The 17,339-nt window shown below is 37.2% G+C and overlaps 1 pseudogene; it reads right to left on the reverse strand.

Moving 5' to 3' along the window:
• Window positions 1-7,070: 7,070 nt before the first annotated feature.
• Window positions 7,071-16,487, reverse strand: LOC106735104 (tigger transposable element-derived protein 1-like; annotated as a pseudogene).
• Between the last annotated feature and the right edge of the window lie 852 nt (window positions 16,488-17,339).

Here is a 17,339-nt window from a genome sequence, read left to right on the forward strand (position 1 = left end):
GTTTATAGTGGGTCTTTGCTTTAGTTTTCTCTATTAGCAAACAGAAACAAATGTTAATCATTTCTTATGAACACATGGATTATAAAAGGAATAAAAAATAAAATACTGATATGCTGAAGAATCAATATAGGTCTGCAAACATTTCCTAACTGGTCAGTGGTAATGCTAGATACTGAAGGAAAATTCTCCTTTACTTTGCTACAGAAAAAAAAAAAAAAAGTCTTTTTTTTAAGTTACATTGCACTGATGTGACTATATTTTAATAAGAATTACTATTTACCATATCTCTTTCCTGCTCAAAATTCTGCATTTTACCTGGATCCATCCACAGAGTAGAGGTTTAAACCCCAATTCCAAATTCTCATATAGAGCATAAAAATTGGGGGAAAATATTTTTAAATAAATAAAGGGGGGTACCGACAAAACATAACCCATGGCTTAATAATTGGGAAGATATATACATGTCAGCATCAAACCTTAGATAGGAAGAAAGACCAGAAGAGTATCAGCCCTTTCTTCACTGCACAGAAATTAGAAAACCTTAATCTATGGGCCACTGCAGTTTTTCCTTATAACAGAAAGGTGTGAAACCTTCCATGTCACCTGAAGACTGAGAGACAGAGCGGAACTCCAGCTGTGCTTACTGTGGTACTCTGCCCTCTCCATATGCCCAGTCACTTCTGGATTCAAATCAGGCTCAGAAAACAGGTAGAATCTGCCACGGAAAGGCGTGCAGCTCCTATCACTCTCCCTTTCAACATCCTTCTCAATAACGACATGCTGCTTCTAAGCCCTAACATCCAAAGCAGTTCAGGACATTTTCTTTTGTGAACATCAAAAGTTCATTTCTCCAAGGAAGAAAAACGTGTCAAACATAAACTTGTTTACTTTGGGGTGAAGAGGAGAAAGAGATTGGTGTAATAGAGTAACTACATAAAGGCAGTTCAGGAAAATCTCTGGCACCTCTTTCTGGAGCATAAGGAAAATCACACACAAATTTAATATCCTATAAGGATATGTCTTAGAATTTAGCAAGATTCCACACAGTGAGTATTAGCTTGCAATTGTGCAAAAGTGGACTCTAAGGAATATTTAGCCATATATTCCCTCCACCAATCATTCAAAAACCATCATTGAGTGTGCCACACGCTCTGCTACTTGCTGAACATCCAAAGACTACACAGAACTCGGCAGCATGGAGAGGGGACCCAACCATCAACTAATATCATACTGGGTGAAGATGCTACAAAAGTTCAATGTTTTCATAGCTAGGGATATAAAGTATCAGGCAGCTCAGCTCCCTTTCCTTAAACTACCAACTCAATGCCCTAGTGTTTCATGTACTAGAATGCAAACATTTCCAGAAGCAGCAAAGTCCGTGCTTCACATGAAAACTTATGTGTGACTTACATCCCAACTTTATACATTTCAGAGCTAAGTAAATATTTTTGATTGATAGATGGATATGAAATCATTATCAGTGAGATTAATGTGAGATTAACTCAGTCTAGCAAAACGTGCAAGTTCAAACAAAATATAAACAAACATCATGTACCCAAACATCATACAATGTAACTTCGGTGTAGGGTCTTACAGAGACAAAGGAAAGATACATTTCAATTGAGCCTTGGCATGAGCTGAGGAAGCAGCTAAGGGAATTGAGATAAGAAAGTTGCCCTGTTCTAAATGGCAGCAACTTCAAAGGAGAAGCCTTTTACATTTATAGGGATTTGATTATCCAGAAAGATAAGATAGAAAGAGGTAAAGGAAATCAAAGAGAAATAAAACTCTCAAGATAGCCTAAGAAATCAGGTTATTTGGGAAAAAAAGAAGAGATCATTCAGCCAGTTGTTTTCTATTAAGAATAAAATCCTCAAAGCCAAGATTTCCAAGTTGGTGTTCTTTCAATCCTTCATAACAAAGATGAAAAATTTAAAAACCAAGGGTACTGAAAAAATCCTATTTTAAAAAATTCTAAAGCATTGATTCAAGTTATAGATGAATGATCTTACAAATAGAAGAATTGTTTTGGGAAAAGCCTGTAAACTGGCGGTAAGACTTATTGCAGACCAGATTTTTATCCTTTGAAAAACATAATATAAAATTCTCAAACTGTTTAAGATTGAGTCCATTGACAATGCCTTTCACCTTGAGGATTCCAATCCTAAATTCTTAACAAAAATGATTAAAGTTAGTTATGGATAAATAACAAGATGCTGAAGTGACACTTCTAACTAATTGAGCAATAGGACATAACCCTAGACTATCGTAGCCACACACGCACACTTGTACATACAAGTTTGAACATCCAGAAAGCAAAAGGAAGACTTCATCATTTAGTCTACAATCTGCTGTAGCCAAAGTGTTTACAGAAAGAAAGAAAAAGAGGAAGAAATCAAGATAGAGTGAGAGAACCCCATAATTGGAATGCAAGTGATTATTTTGAGACTCAGCTGGCCTGGGATTCAGCTTTTAATCATTTGCAAACAGACTCTATGTCACAGGGTTATTAAAACTGACAGCTGCTCATGTGTACCTACAGGTGTACCTAGGAAATATTTCAAGTTTGTTTCCAGATGGCTGCATAAAGTAAATACCACAATAAAGTGAGTCCCAAAAAATTTTTAGTTTCTCAATGCATATGAAAGTTATATTTAGGGCCAGCAGGTGGCATGGTAGTTAAGGCACTGGATTCTCATATGACTGACTGTGGTTTGAGTTCCAGACCTGAAGACTTGAAAATCATGCCAAGCACATGCGCATGCATGCCCAAAATCCTAGGGAGTGTGACATGGACATCCCCCCACTAGGGGTGATTTCTCACTTTCCCTCTCTCTGTCTCTCTCCAGTCAATACATGCATCCTATGACAAAAACTAAACAAAACAAAACAAATAATAACAAATACACACACACACACATATATATATAATATAAAATTTATACAATAATATATTCCATTAAGTACACAATAGCATGATGTCCCTAAAAAACAATATGTATACCACAACTTTAAAGTATTTTATTGCTAGGCTAATCAGAAGCATGGTAGTTAAGGTAACTAGATCCCAAATGACTGTGCAGTCCAAGTCCCAGACCTGAAGCCTGAAAAATATGCTGGGCACATATGTGTGCATGCATGTCCAAAATTCCAAAAGGGGAAATGGAGAAGAGATTGTGTCCTGGTGTCCTGACCATCCCCCATGGAGAGTATTTCTCACTTTCTCTCTCTCTCTCTTTCTCTGTCTTTGACAAGCACATGAACCCACTAGCAAATTTAAATACATATGTTTTATTGCTACAAATGTTAGCAATTAGAGCCTTCCATGAATTAAAATATTTTTGTTAGTTGAGGGTCTTGCCTCAATGAAATTATTAGCATGGTGGTTGCTAGCTCCCCAGCTCCTGGGTGGCAGAAGCAAATGTGCTGACTGAGGCCAGAGACCTCCTTGGACCTGAGCACCCCTTTTGTCTGTTCCAGAATCTGGGAGGCATTTGGAACACTCAGTCCCATCAACAAAAGTGCAGGTCACAGGAAAGAAATGTATAATCCATCAGATGACTAGAAAACACCACAGAGGCACAAGAAATATGAGAAACCAAGAAAATATCTGTCCCCTAAGGGAGAATAACAATTCCTCATCATCCACAGACAGCACAATAGAACTCATGGAAATATCAGATTAAAAAATTTCAAAATATTCATAGAGCAATACTTCACAAGAGGCAAGAGAAAAGAGATAATGAATTCCAGAAGATGCAAGAGAAAAAAGACAGTGAACTACAAGAGATGAGGATGCCCTTCCACAATTTGAAAGAAGACATAGACACTATCAAAAAATAAAATAAAATCACAAGGAGCTGTTAGAAATGAAGGCTGTAACACAGGAAATCAAAATCCCCCTTGAATGTATAAAAAGCAGATTAGACTAGGCAGAAGATTGACTCTGATACAGAAGACAGAACCTCTGACCTGGGGGGGGTGGGAGGCTGGGGGAGCGGAAAGAAAGATAGAGAAAACAACCAAAAGACAAAAGAGGATAATATACAAAAAAAAAATACTGTTAGAACTGAAGGCTGTAACACAGGAAATCAAAATCCCCCTTGAATGTATAAAAAGCAGATTAGACTAGGCAGAAGATTGACTCTGATACAGAAGACAGAACCTCTGACCTGGGGGGGGTGGGAGGCTGGGGGAGCGGAAAGAAAGATAGAGAAAACAACCAAAAGACAAAAGAGGATAATATACAAAAAAAAAATAATAATAACTAGATTCAATTAATCTTCTAAATATCTGGATAATTGGTACTCCAGAAGGTGAATAAACTAATAAGGACATTGAGAATCCAGTCCATGAAATCCTAGTAAAAACTTGCTAACCCTAAAGAAGCATTCAAACATTCAGACCCAAGAAACACAAAGAATCCCAAATAAGATAAACCCAAGAAGACCTTCTCAATGGCACATCATTGCCAGACCAGCCAAAACCACAGACAAAGACAAGAGTTTAAAATTGGCAAAAGAGAATCATCAAGTAACTTATAAAGGTTATCCCATCACGCTAACACCAGATCTCTCGTCAGAAACAATGTAAGCAAGAAAAGATTGAAAAATATATTCAAAGTGCTAAGTGAGAAAAAATTTCAACCAAGAGTACTAACCCAGCAAGATTACCCTTCATATGGGAAGATAAGATAAAAACATTCTTGGATGAACAAACCCTGAAAGAATTCACCAACTCTAGACCAGCTCATCAAGAAATTGTGAAGGGAGTACTATACAAGTAAACTAAAGACAAACAGAAATAAGAGAACAAAAAACAACTAAGAAAAAGGTCAAGTTAGTGGTGGGGAAAAATTCGGAAATATTGATAATAACGTTGAATGTTAATGCTTAAATTGTCCAATCAAAAGATATAGACTGACTGAACGGATAAATAGAAACCCTCCATCTGTTGCCTACAAGAACCCCACCTCATGGATAAAGACATACATAGTCTAAAAGTGGAGGGCTGGAAAAAGATATTCCATGCAAATAGAAACTAAAAAAAAAAAAAAGCAGGTGTTGCAATACTGATCTCAGACACAACAAGCTTCAAGGCTATAACTATAAGAGAGACAAAGAAGGACATTATATAATAGTTAAAGAGCTAATTTATCGAGGACCAGCAGTTAGCATAATGGCTATGTTGCTGGACTCCCATGTAGTCGACCGCGGTTCGCATCCCGGACCCGGTGGCTTAAAACTCACGCCGGGTGCGTGCGCGTACGTGCCCAAGATCCCGAGAGGAGAATGGAGGAGAAGGGGTTGCGGTGTGACCATACTCCCTGGGGGGTGATTTCTCGCTTTCTGTCTCTATGTCTCTCTCTGTCTGGCGAGTGCACGCGCCCTATAGCGAAAAACCTCTCAAAAAAAACGAAAAAGAGCTAATTTATCAAGAATGTATAATGTTTATTAATATCCATGCACTCAGTTTAGGAGCACTGAAATATATGAAAGAAAGATTGCTGGATCTAAAAAGAGAGAGAGACTGCAACACACTAGTTGTTGGGGACTTCAATACCACAATTATCTCCTTTAGACAGATCAAAGAGATGAAAAATCTGCAAAGAGATTCAGGACCTGAATGATACCATAAATCAGAACTTGGCAGACATCTATAGAATTTTCCACCCAAAAAATCACCAAATATATATTTTTCTCCCTCCCTTCATGGTACATTCTTGAAGACTGACCACATAAAAAGAAACACACACACAAATACATAGAAACTAAATAACCTACTCCTGAATGACTTCACAACTACTGAAGAGTTTAAGACTGCCACCAAAAGCTTTATGGAAAAAAATGATAATGAGCAGATGAGTTTCCATGATTTTGCAGACACTGCAAAAGCTGTCGTAAGAGGGAAGTTCATAGCAATTAGTGTGCATAAGAAAAAGATGGAAAGGTGACAAATGGACAACCTAACATCATGCCTCAGGGAATTAAAAAAAAATTTAAAAATTCCAGGAGGAAATAAATAAGAAAGATTCCAGCAGAAATAAATGAGATACAAAATAAACAACGATATAGAAAATAAATGAAAGCTGGTCTTTTGAAAAACCATTAGCTAGACTAATTAAGAGAGAAAGGAACCAAATAAACCAAATTTGCTAATAAACCGGCAATATCACAACAAACATAATAGAAATACAAAACATCATTGGAGGATACTATGAGTGTCTACACAACAAATAAGAAAACCTGAATGAGATGGATAAATTCTTAGACACATATTATCTACCAAGATAGACTCAAGAGGACATAGAAAGTCTGAATAGACCCATAATAAGCAATGAGATTGAATTAGTGATAAATAACCTCCCAGGAAAGAAAAGCCGAGGTCCTGATGGCTTTTCTTCAGAATTGTACAAAACTTTTAAAGAAGTAACCTTATTCTTCTCAAATTATTTCTAAAAATCTAAAAGGAAGGGACCATTCCAAATTCATTTAATGAAGCTTCCATCATCCTCATTCCCAAAACAGATAAGGATATGACAAGAAAGGATAGTTACAGACCAGTATCTCTGATGAATATAGATACAAAAATTCTCAAGATGCTAGCAAATCGTATCCAACAACATATAAAAAAGATTATTCATCACGACTAGGTAGGCTTTATTCCAAGGATGCAAGGTTGTTCAACACACGCAAAACCATAAATGTAATACATCATATTAACAGAAAGAAAGATAAAAACCATATGGTCATTTCAATTGATTCAGAAAATGCATTTGACAAAATACAGCATTGCTCTATGATTAAGACTCTCAGCCAAATCAGCATAGAAGGATCATTTCTCAGAATAATAAAAGTCATCTATGAAAAACCTATTGCTAACATTATACTGAATGGAGACAAGCTGAAAGCTTTTCCACTCAAAACTGGTACAAGACAAGGCTGCCCACATTCTCCACTCACGCTGGGAAATTCAACTTACAAGTGAAGTGATGTATAGTGATTAAATGTGTAAGATAATAATCAATAATAATAACGGTGGATGCTAAAGATGGGATGTGACAATTTCTTTTAAAAAAATGTAGTTTGCAGCATTGATTGACATTTTCTTTCATGAAAGAGCTCCATGTAATATGAGATAATGTTCAATAGCATTTTACCCATTATAGACCTTCTTTCCAAATTGGAGTCAATCTTCTCAGAGCACACTGGTATTTTATCAATTAAATTTATATGATATTCCGAATTATTTATTATCATGTCAACAATGTTCACAGCATTTCCACCAGGAGTAGATTCCACTTCAATAAACCACTTTTTTTGCTTATCTAACAAGCAACTCTTCATACATTAAAGTTTTATCCTGAGACTACTGCAATTCAGTCATATCTTCAGACTCCAATTCTAATTCTAGCTCTCTTGCTCTTTCCACATCTGCAGTCACTTCCTCCACTGAAGTTTTGAACCCATGAGGGCTGGAATCAACTTCCTCAAACTTCTGTTAATGTTGGTATTTTGACTTCCTCCCATGAATCATAAAGATTTATAATAACTTTAAAATGGAAATCCTTTCCAGAAAGTTTTCAAGTTTCTTTGCCCCTAGCCAACAGAAGAATCACTATCTGTAATAGCTATAGACTTACAAAATGTATTTCTTCTTTTCTTTTTATCAGAGAGGTTTTTGCTATAGGGAGCATGTGCTCGCCAGAAAGACAGAGAGAGACAAAGAGAGAAAGCGAGAAATCACCTCCCAGTGGGGATGCCACACCACAATCCCTTCTCCTCCATTCTCTCGGGATCTTGGGCACACCACATGCACACATGCCCAACGTGAGTTTTAAGGCACCAGGTCCAGGACTCGAACCATGGTAGGCTACATGGGAGTCCAACGACATAGCCATTACGCTAACTGCTGGTCCCCAAAATGTATTTCTTAAAGGGCAAGATTTAAAAATTGAAATTACTTCTTTATCCATTGTCTACAAAATACATGCTGTATTAGCACACATGAAAACATTAATCCCCTTGTACTTCTCAGACCTCTTGAGTGGCCAGGTCTATTGTAGATGAGAAGTCATATTTTGAAAATCTCTTTTTTTTGTGTGTGTGTGAACAGCAGTTCTTAACAGTGAACTCAAAATATTCAGTAAGCTATGCTATAAACAAATGTACTATCATCTAGGCTTTATTGTTCCATTTATATAGCATAGGCAGAGTAGATTTAGCATAATTTTAAGAGCTCTGGTATTTTCAAAACCATAAATAAGTATTGCCTGATAATACTTATTTATGATTAAATTGCTAATTGCATTAATCCCTAACAAGTTAACCTATTCATTGAAACTTTGAAACCAGGCACTGACTTATCTCTAGGTCTAAAAGTCCTAGATGGCATCTTCTTCCAATATAAGGCTGTTTGGCCTACAGTGAAATCTATTGGTTAGCATAGCCATCTTCATCAGTTATATTGGCCAGATTTCCAAATAACTTCCTGCCACTTTCTCCACCTTGTACTTTTATGCTAGGGAGATGGTATCTTTCCTTAAACCTCGTGAGTCGAACTGTGATAGCTTTAAATTTTTCTTCTACAACTTTCTCATCACTCTGCGTTTTCATAGAATTAAAGAGACTAGAAGCCTTTCTTTTCATTAGTCTTTGGCTGAAAGGAATATTGTGGATGGTTTTATATTCTATTCAGATTCCCAAAGCTTTCTCTTAAGTTACGTATTAACTAGAGTAGCACTTTCATTTATTTTTGTTGTGACTTCTAGTTTACATATAATCCATAAATAGTTGTGGGTTTCAGCATAGATTTTCAAAGCATGCACACAGTGTGTAATAGTCAAATCAAGGATATGATCATATTCATTTTATTATACATTAATATTACATTATGTTATGCACAGTTTTACATTTTTATTTTCATTTAATCCCTGTACATCTGTACAGCATATAAAATATTTTTATGAGCATGAATAGAGTATATATTAGTCCAATCAAAAATATTACCATATATTGTACATTGTCATCACCAGTTCACTTCATTTTTGTGTCTTTTAAATGTCTTTTTTCCCTGATTCTCTTCCTCCCACCCTTTATAATCCACCCCATCCTATAATATCTTAGTATCTACAGTTGCCCTCCCTACTTTTATATCTTTCAATCTCTCATTTTCTTCCATAAAGAGCAGACATTTGGTATATATTAAGCAGGGACATACAATGTCTCTCTTTCATAGTCTGGCTTGCTTTGCTTAGTGTTAAATCTTCTATATTCATTCACTTTATATCAAATTTCAGGATCTCATTGCTTTTTATGGCTGCATATTATTCCATAATGTATATGGACCACATTTTTCCAATCTATTCATTTGCTCTTGGATATTTGGGTTGATTCCATGTCTCAGCCACTGGAAATATGTCCCAATAAACATAAATTTACAAACTATCCCTCCAATTAAGGACTGATTACCATAAACTACAGGGAATTCAAGCAGCTTACCTATAGAAAAACAAACAATCCAATTTTAAAATGGACAAATTAACTGAACAGATAACTCTCCAAAGAATACATACAAGCCAAAAACCACAAGAACAAAGATAATCCCAGTCAGAATGGCTATGATCAAAAAGTCAAAGAGTAACAAGGGCTGCTGAAGTTTGCAGAGAAAAAGGAACCTGTGTTCATTGCTGACAGGAATGTGGATTATTACAGCCACTGTGGAAATAGAGGTTCCTCCAAAATCTAAAAATAGAACTACCATATGACTCAGTAATCTCACTCTTGGATATATATTCAACGAATAGGTTGTCACTCAATTGAAAAGACATTTGCACATTCATGTTCCCTGCAACATTATTCACAATAGCTAAGCCATGGAATCTACCTATGTGCCCAACAACCAATGAGTAGGTTAAGAAAATGTGGCTCCTATGTGAAATACTACTCAGCCATAAAGAAAAGTAATATCTTATCATTCAACACAAAGCAGAAGAATGTGAAGGATATAATCCTGTGACATAAGCAAGAGTATAAATACCATATGACCCTGCTTAACATTTACTATATGCCCACACTCTACAATGGAAACAGCGATTTAATGGCATAAAAGTAAAGAGAGTAATGGTAATTATCAAAAACTGCTTGTGGGGTGACTAGGAGAAAATGATTAATAGACACAAGAATATGTGAAACAGGAAGAATGGTTATGGAATGGGGTGCCACAGCATGGTGAGAAAAATATTTTGATTATTCAGGGCCTACAGGCAAGAGGGACTCTGGGTGGGGCTCCACACTCTCCATCCTCTCTATCCAGAAAAAGGGATCCTTAGTACTCTGCTTTCTATCAGCTATCCCTTTCCCTTCCCTCCTCTCACACCTACAGTTCAAGGAGATACCTAGAATGTGTGCACTGCAAAGACAACAGAGGGGGCAAAAGCTGTTTCTGCAGTTTCAAGCTTGGGATAGTGAGAGCGCAGGCCTGCCAGTCAGTCAGAGAGTAATGTCCCGTTTCCTTCTTCTCTTCTACAGGGAAGGGGCATTCACATGCCACTTTCTGTTCCTTGGAGCAGTCCTCCCACTCACTGGTCTTTCTACATTCTGGAGTGATACTGTATCAGCTTGTGTGCCATGATCACATCTCTACTACTCAGTCTTGCTGGACTTGTCACTGCAGCCACCTGCTGAGAGCTGGAGGAATATCATGAGTTCTTAGGGATATGAAGACTTGCAGGCTGTCTAATATTGGTGCAAGTTTCCTTTCAGCAGTTACTCCGATACTACATGGCACCAGTTTGTAGCTGCTTGGGTCCCAGGTGCTGCGTTTATACAATACAAGATCCTTCCCAGGCATTATGCAGTTCTATGGACCTCAGTAAGTTCCCCTTGCTGAGTCCAGGACATGCAGATATAATAATGGTAATAATAATAATAGTTTGAAATATTGTAATAATTACCAAAATGTGACACAAAGGCACACAGTGAGTGCATGATGTTAGAAAGATGGCGTCAATAAACTTGCTGACACAAGGTTACCACATATCTTCAGTCTGTAAGGAAAAAAAAATGCAATACCCACCAAGTACAATAAAGGAAAGAACTATAAAAGGACGTATGCCTGTATTTAGGAAAATTGTTATCCCTTGCCTTGCTGGGAAAATAAACCTCAGAGTAACTGAGTACATTTTTCATTTCATTTCCCAGCACACACCTCATTCATAGCTGACCCAATCTATAAATGTAAGTCATCCAGCCTCTAACTCAAAGGAAGAAAGTGGGAAAGCCAAGAGATTAGGCAGGTCCAATTCATCAACTAGAAAATAAACAGGGCCCTGCTACTGTAGTGGTGAGAAGATAGTGACTGGGTTATAACTAAGAGCTGCAGCTGCAGTTGTTGAGCCAGACCCAACCAATAAAAGCTTGACCTTGAAGAACAAAGAGAGTCAGAAGACAGATGATCAGGGCAAGGGAGATGAGTTTTGTTCTCTGTAAAATGAGACCAGGCTATATAATTCCTTATATTTCTGTAGTTCTCCACTTTACAAAAAACATTAGCAAACATGCTCTCTCCTGATCACCAGCCTTGTTGGTGAGAAAGAGACCATCTGGAAAGCCCATCTTCAATGGCTTTAATGGATGCTATTCAACGGTATCATTTTATAATTTCAAAGAGTTATGCATTCTTTTTTTCTGAACTCATGTTTGCTTTCAATAACCCCAGTTTCTAGTGAAGTTTGATTATCAAAGCTCGTAGTACTAGAGGAGAAATTTTTAAACAAGAAAATACCACAGTAACAATTTATCAAGAAAAGAAAGCATGAATCTAAGGTGTACAAACTGATGAACACTTTAAAATTTCCATTGCTGACTAACAGAGTCCAAATCAGCACTGCTTGCAATATAGTCTGCTTATTTCGAGAAGACTTCATGATAGCCAATATTTTCAGAGCCTTTTTATTGGATGTACACCCATCATTAGGTCAAGAGCCTAACAAGAAAATTAAGCTTCTTTCTTTATTGTCACATTTTGTTTTGAACCAAAAGCTTCATTACTAATTACTCAGGCTGTCCTCTCAAGTTATTGACAAGGCTTAGAGCAGAGTGAGTTTGGCTATTTCATAAAATCTTATCCTTCAGGAAAAAAATAAAGTCGACCCTGTACATATTCAATTCAATAGGATGCTGACTCTAAAGGCAATTCCAAAAGAGAAACACCCCCAGATTCCCAGCTGGAAGCTCTTGGAGTATTTTTACCTCCAGTGCCTGTAACAGTGACTGCCTTGTAAGTCAATGCCCAGGGCCAGTTTCAAGCTTGTGAGCTGTGCAGTCAGACACCTTTGCTTGGAGGGCCCCTGTCTTTGTTGTAATGCTCTCCTCTCATCATCTTGAAATTTGTAAAAATTTAACAAAGAGCCCTGAATTTTAATTTAGAACTGTGTCTGACAAGTTAGGTAGCCATTATCATCTAGTAACTTCTACTTACAGGAAAGAAAATAGAGAAGAAGGAACAAAAGAGTTTGAATGGCACTCCCAGCATTCACTAATTTTCTGATCTTAGGCAAGTTAAGTAAATGATCCTCTCTCTATATATACATGCCCTGTATTGTCTAGCTTGTAATAATTTGTAGGGTCAAGATAATGTCTACAAAGCAAATAACAAAGTGGGCGTTTGAAGTCAGATTGTTTATTTTCACTATTATAGAATTGAATAGGGTTAGGATTATCAAATATGATATATAAAGAAGAAACATATAAAGATGCCCAGTATATATTACAGTAAACAAGACCAATTTATCCATGTTTTTATAGCTTAGAAGTTACTATAGCAAAACACGGCATTTTAGTAAAAATACAAAACTTGTGTTTTTATAAGATCATTATAGAGATCAAACAGAACTAATGATATAAAAGCGTATTTAAACGTGAAAAGTGTTAAACATAAATTTGTCACTGTATCATATTTTAATTGCTTTATATTGACTTTTTAATGACTACTTTTAAAAACTTTACTCTGTATAAGTATTATTTCTCATGTATTATCAGCTATAGTTTGTGATCATTTTTCTAAAGTGACTATCAGACCCTTGTTCGGGGAGAGAACTCTTTAACTATAATTTTTACATTTTTTTCTGAGTAAACTAATTTTTCTGGGTACAGTGTTTTGCTGTAAGAATATACTCCTGGGCTGGAGTCGGTAGGTGTACAGTGGTCAACTGAAGATCCAGTCTGCAGTGTGACCGTATCTTCTGGGGGTGATTTCTCACTTTCCCTCTTACTGCCTCTCTATTTCTGATGATCACACATGTCCTATGGCACAAAAACTTTAAAAAAAATTAAAAATAAAAGAATATACTTCTGGGCCAAGCCAGCAGGCTGATGACTAAGATGGCCATATCCCATATTGTTGAGAGCATGGTTTGAGTCCCAGACCAGTAGTTTGAAAAGCATTCTAGGGGGACCAACAGTTAGCGTAATGGCTATGTCGTTGTACTCTCACGTAGTCGACCACACTTCGTGTCCTGGACCCGGTGGCTTAAAACTCACACCGGCACATGTGCGTGCATGCCCAAGATCCCGAGAGGAGAACGGAGGACAAGGGATTGTGGTGTGGCCATCCCCCTGGGGCGTGATTTCTCACTTTCTGTCTCTCTGTCTCTGTCTGGTGAGCGCACATGCCCTATAGCAAAAATCTCTTAAAAAAAAAAAAAAAGAAAAGAGAAAGAAACATTCTAGGCAACTATGTGTGCCCAAAATCCCAAAAGGAGGAAGAAATGGAAGAGAAGGAATGTGGCATTACTGTTCTTCAAGAGAGGCATTTTCTTACTGTGTTTCTGGTAAGTGCATCCTCTGGCAAAGTTAAAAGAATATGCTCCTTCTTTGCGTGAATACTTTAAAAAGTCACTTGAACAAGTTACAATGAAATCTCACTCTGAAGTCACAATGGTATATATATGTAGTTTCAGCTATTTAGGAGGCTAAGACAGGAGTATTGTGACACAGTGAGATCTATCTAAAACACCACACACCAACACACACACACACACACACACACACACACACTCAATGATGTTATTCCATTATCTGCCCACTTTCTGGGCATGAGGTCATAGATGAGAAAACATGAACAGTGCTAACTATCCTTTTTTTATTGCTGAGTAGTATAGGTAAACTGAGGATGGCAAGGAAATTTCTTGGCAGAGTAGAGAAAATTTCTTAGAGCTCACGGGAAGAAAGACAGTAGATTAAGGAAAGCAAATTTCATGGAGGGTACAAAGTGGTCAAATAAGCAATTTTATTAAGTAAATTATGGTCATGAAGCCTTCTCACCACCTTAAAACTGAATCCTCAGTAAAATGTCTATACTATTATCTACATCTGTAGCTTTTTTATCTACAGCTATAATTTTTTTGAATTGCCAGAGGATACTTGTGATACCAGAGAGAGAGGAAGAGTGAGAGAGATCCAATGGGATACGGTTATGCCACAATCCTTTTCCCTCCACTTCTCCTTTCTGTCAGGATTTTAGGCACACAGGCATGCACACCTGATATGTTTCCAAAGCCCCTAGGACCAGGACTCAAACTGCTTTCAGTCACGTGAGACTCAGCTCTCAGTGCACAACGCTTAACCATTGCCCTAGTGGCTGGCCCATACAGATTGTTGATTTAAAATTTTGGAGACAGTGAAGCAAAGTTGTGTGAGAAGCATAGCAGACACAATAAACAAGAAGCTAGTGTGTCAGGACATAGAAGTCCTGATGTTAAGCAATAAAATTTCCAAGGAAAATCCAGAATACCTACACTTTTTTATACTTGTTTTCTAATATGTAATCAAACATGAATACTCATGTTTAAAATAATAATACTAATGGTAATGTCATAAATATCTTTTTCTCAATAGCATTTTTCTTAAAATATCTTCCTCTTGGGAACCAGCAGTTAGCGTAATGGCTATGTCACTGGACTCCCACGTAGTCAACCGCGGTTCGCGTCCTGGACTCGGTGGTTTAGAACTCACACCAGGTGCGTGTGCGTGCATGCCCAAGATCCCGAGAGGAGCATGGAGGAAAAGGGATTGCAGCGTGACCATACCCCTGGGGGATGATTTCTCACTTTCTGTCTCTCTGTCACTCTCTGTCTGTCTGGTGAGCGCACGCACCCTATAGCGAAAACATCTCCCAAAAAAAATAAATAAATTATATATATATATATATATATCTTCCTCTTCTAACTGCCAGAACGGAAGATAAGTAAAAAGAGAAGAAACCATGAAATAAATTCAAAAGTTGGACAAAACGTTGTCATCTCGAACTTGTGTGTGTGTGTGTGTATATATATATATATAGAGAGAGAGAGAGAGAGAGAGAGCCCCATGATGCTTAGGTTAAGCACTGTGTGTAGGGAGCCAGATCCTACATGATCAACTGTGGTTCACATTCTGGTTCCCATGCTTGAAGAACTAGCTGGGCACATGTGTGTTTGTGTCCAAATTTCTGATGGGATGAAAGAGTGGATGAAAGGGGTTTGTTGGATGACCACATCCCACTAGGGAGTGCTTTCTCTCTCTGGCAAGTGCACATGCCTTCTGGAAATAAACAAACAAATTTAAAAAATTCAGTCCTGCTGGAAGTATCTGTCAAAGACTTCTGTTTCCCTAACTGAATCTGAATGAATATAATGGTATAACAGAGTGTTAAAAGAGCTCTATATTTACACAGCCCATGCTTTAATTTGCAGTTGGTATTGTAATTGCTCCTATTGTAACTGTTCTACAAAATTAAGAAAAGCAACTTTCTCCCTGCTATCATAATTTATTCAATTCTATTAATATTGAGGAAGCACACACTAGGCAATGACATTACTTATTCCATTTATGAAAAACTTTACCACCATGGGGTATAAAATTCTACAATCTGAGATATTCAATAACCATCAATAAAACCTAGAAAGCGTACATTAAACCAATCCAGCAAAGAGAACTTCCTTAGAGAGTAACTTAAATTAGATTTGCACTATAAACTATAGTCACCTTGTGGTCATCTTTCTCTTTTTTTAAGTTTAGTTATTTATTTATTCCATGAGTGGGAAATACAGAGAGAGAGAGAGAGAGAGGGAGAACCACCAACAAGATCCTGATGCCACGCTCCACCCCAGCCTTCAGCTGATCACGGGCAAGCAGTATATTCAATTTGAACTGGGGACTTTTCCAAGAGGGCTTGCCTCACAGAGCATCTCATGTTACTGCTACACCACTGTCTAGCCCCAGTATGTGGTCATCTCAACAAACAGGGAAGTCATGTAAACTTTTTTACCCACCCTTAAGCTTCGCTCACTCCCTTTTTTGAATCATTTATCTCCTCTGAAATTTCCATTCCACTCCATATAGTACCTACATTTCTATCATCTTTAAGAGCACATATGAAGTCTTACCTCCTCCAGGGAGATTTCCAAGGCCTACTAGCAAAGCTTCAGCTGCTGTTTTATATTCCATGTCCGATTCTTTCTTATATGGCACTAAATTCCTACTGGTTTTTCTTCCTGAATATAGAAACTAACACATTGTACTTCTTGACATTTATCCAGAACGTACACTCAAGGCATTAAGGACTGGGATCTTTGGTTTTGTTTTGTGCTATGTCACTTATTTGTTTATTTGGCCATTGCTTTATCTCCAGTACTTAACAATGTACTTGATATTTGTAAGGTTCTCAATAAATATTTGTTGGACAAATAAGTTGTGCTGCCAACAGATAGTGGGCCACCAAAACTCCATTCACAGTAGAGTTGTTTATGGGACTAAATTTTCTGCCTCTTTGCATGTTGGAGTAGTCATATGTCTAGTTCTTACCAGTAGGATATAAGCAAAAGTGAAACATCTGTCCTACCTGGGCTTGAGTATCTGAAACTGGTCCCTTATCCTTCCAATGGCTGGAAACAAAGAGATCCAAGGCTATAGGTGGTTATGAAGCCATAAGGCAAAAAAAGCACAAATTCCCAAGTAACTATGTTGTGGGGGAAGGGCTGTTTGCCCATTGAGAAAATCCATATTGAACACTTAAAGAAGTGAAATAAATGTATTCTATGATCTATACAAAAATCTGCATAAGGCTGTTTATAGAAGTTATGCTCATAATAGCCAAAAACTAGGACCAACCAAATGTTCATTAACTAATAAATGAATAACCATATTTCAGCATATTCATACAACAAAATACTGTCCAACAATAAAAAGGAATGTACTAATACTATATAGATGAACCTGGATGAATTTTAAAAAGTATTATGCTGTATAAAAGAAGATAGACACATTAAAAAGGAATATAGTTAATGATTCAATTAATAT

The sequence above is a fragment of the Tupaia chinensis genome, unplaced genomic scaffold (genome assembly GCF_000334495.1).
Source record: "Tupaia chinensis unplaced genomic scaffold, TupChi_1.0 Scaffold000296_1, whole genome shotgun sequence".
NCBI classification, from domain to species: Eukaryota; Metazoa; Chordata; class Mammalia; order Scandentia; family Tupaiidae; genus Tupaia; species Tupaia belangeri.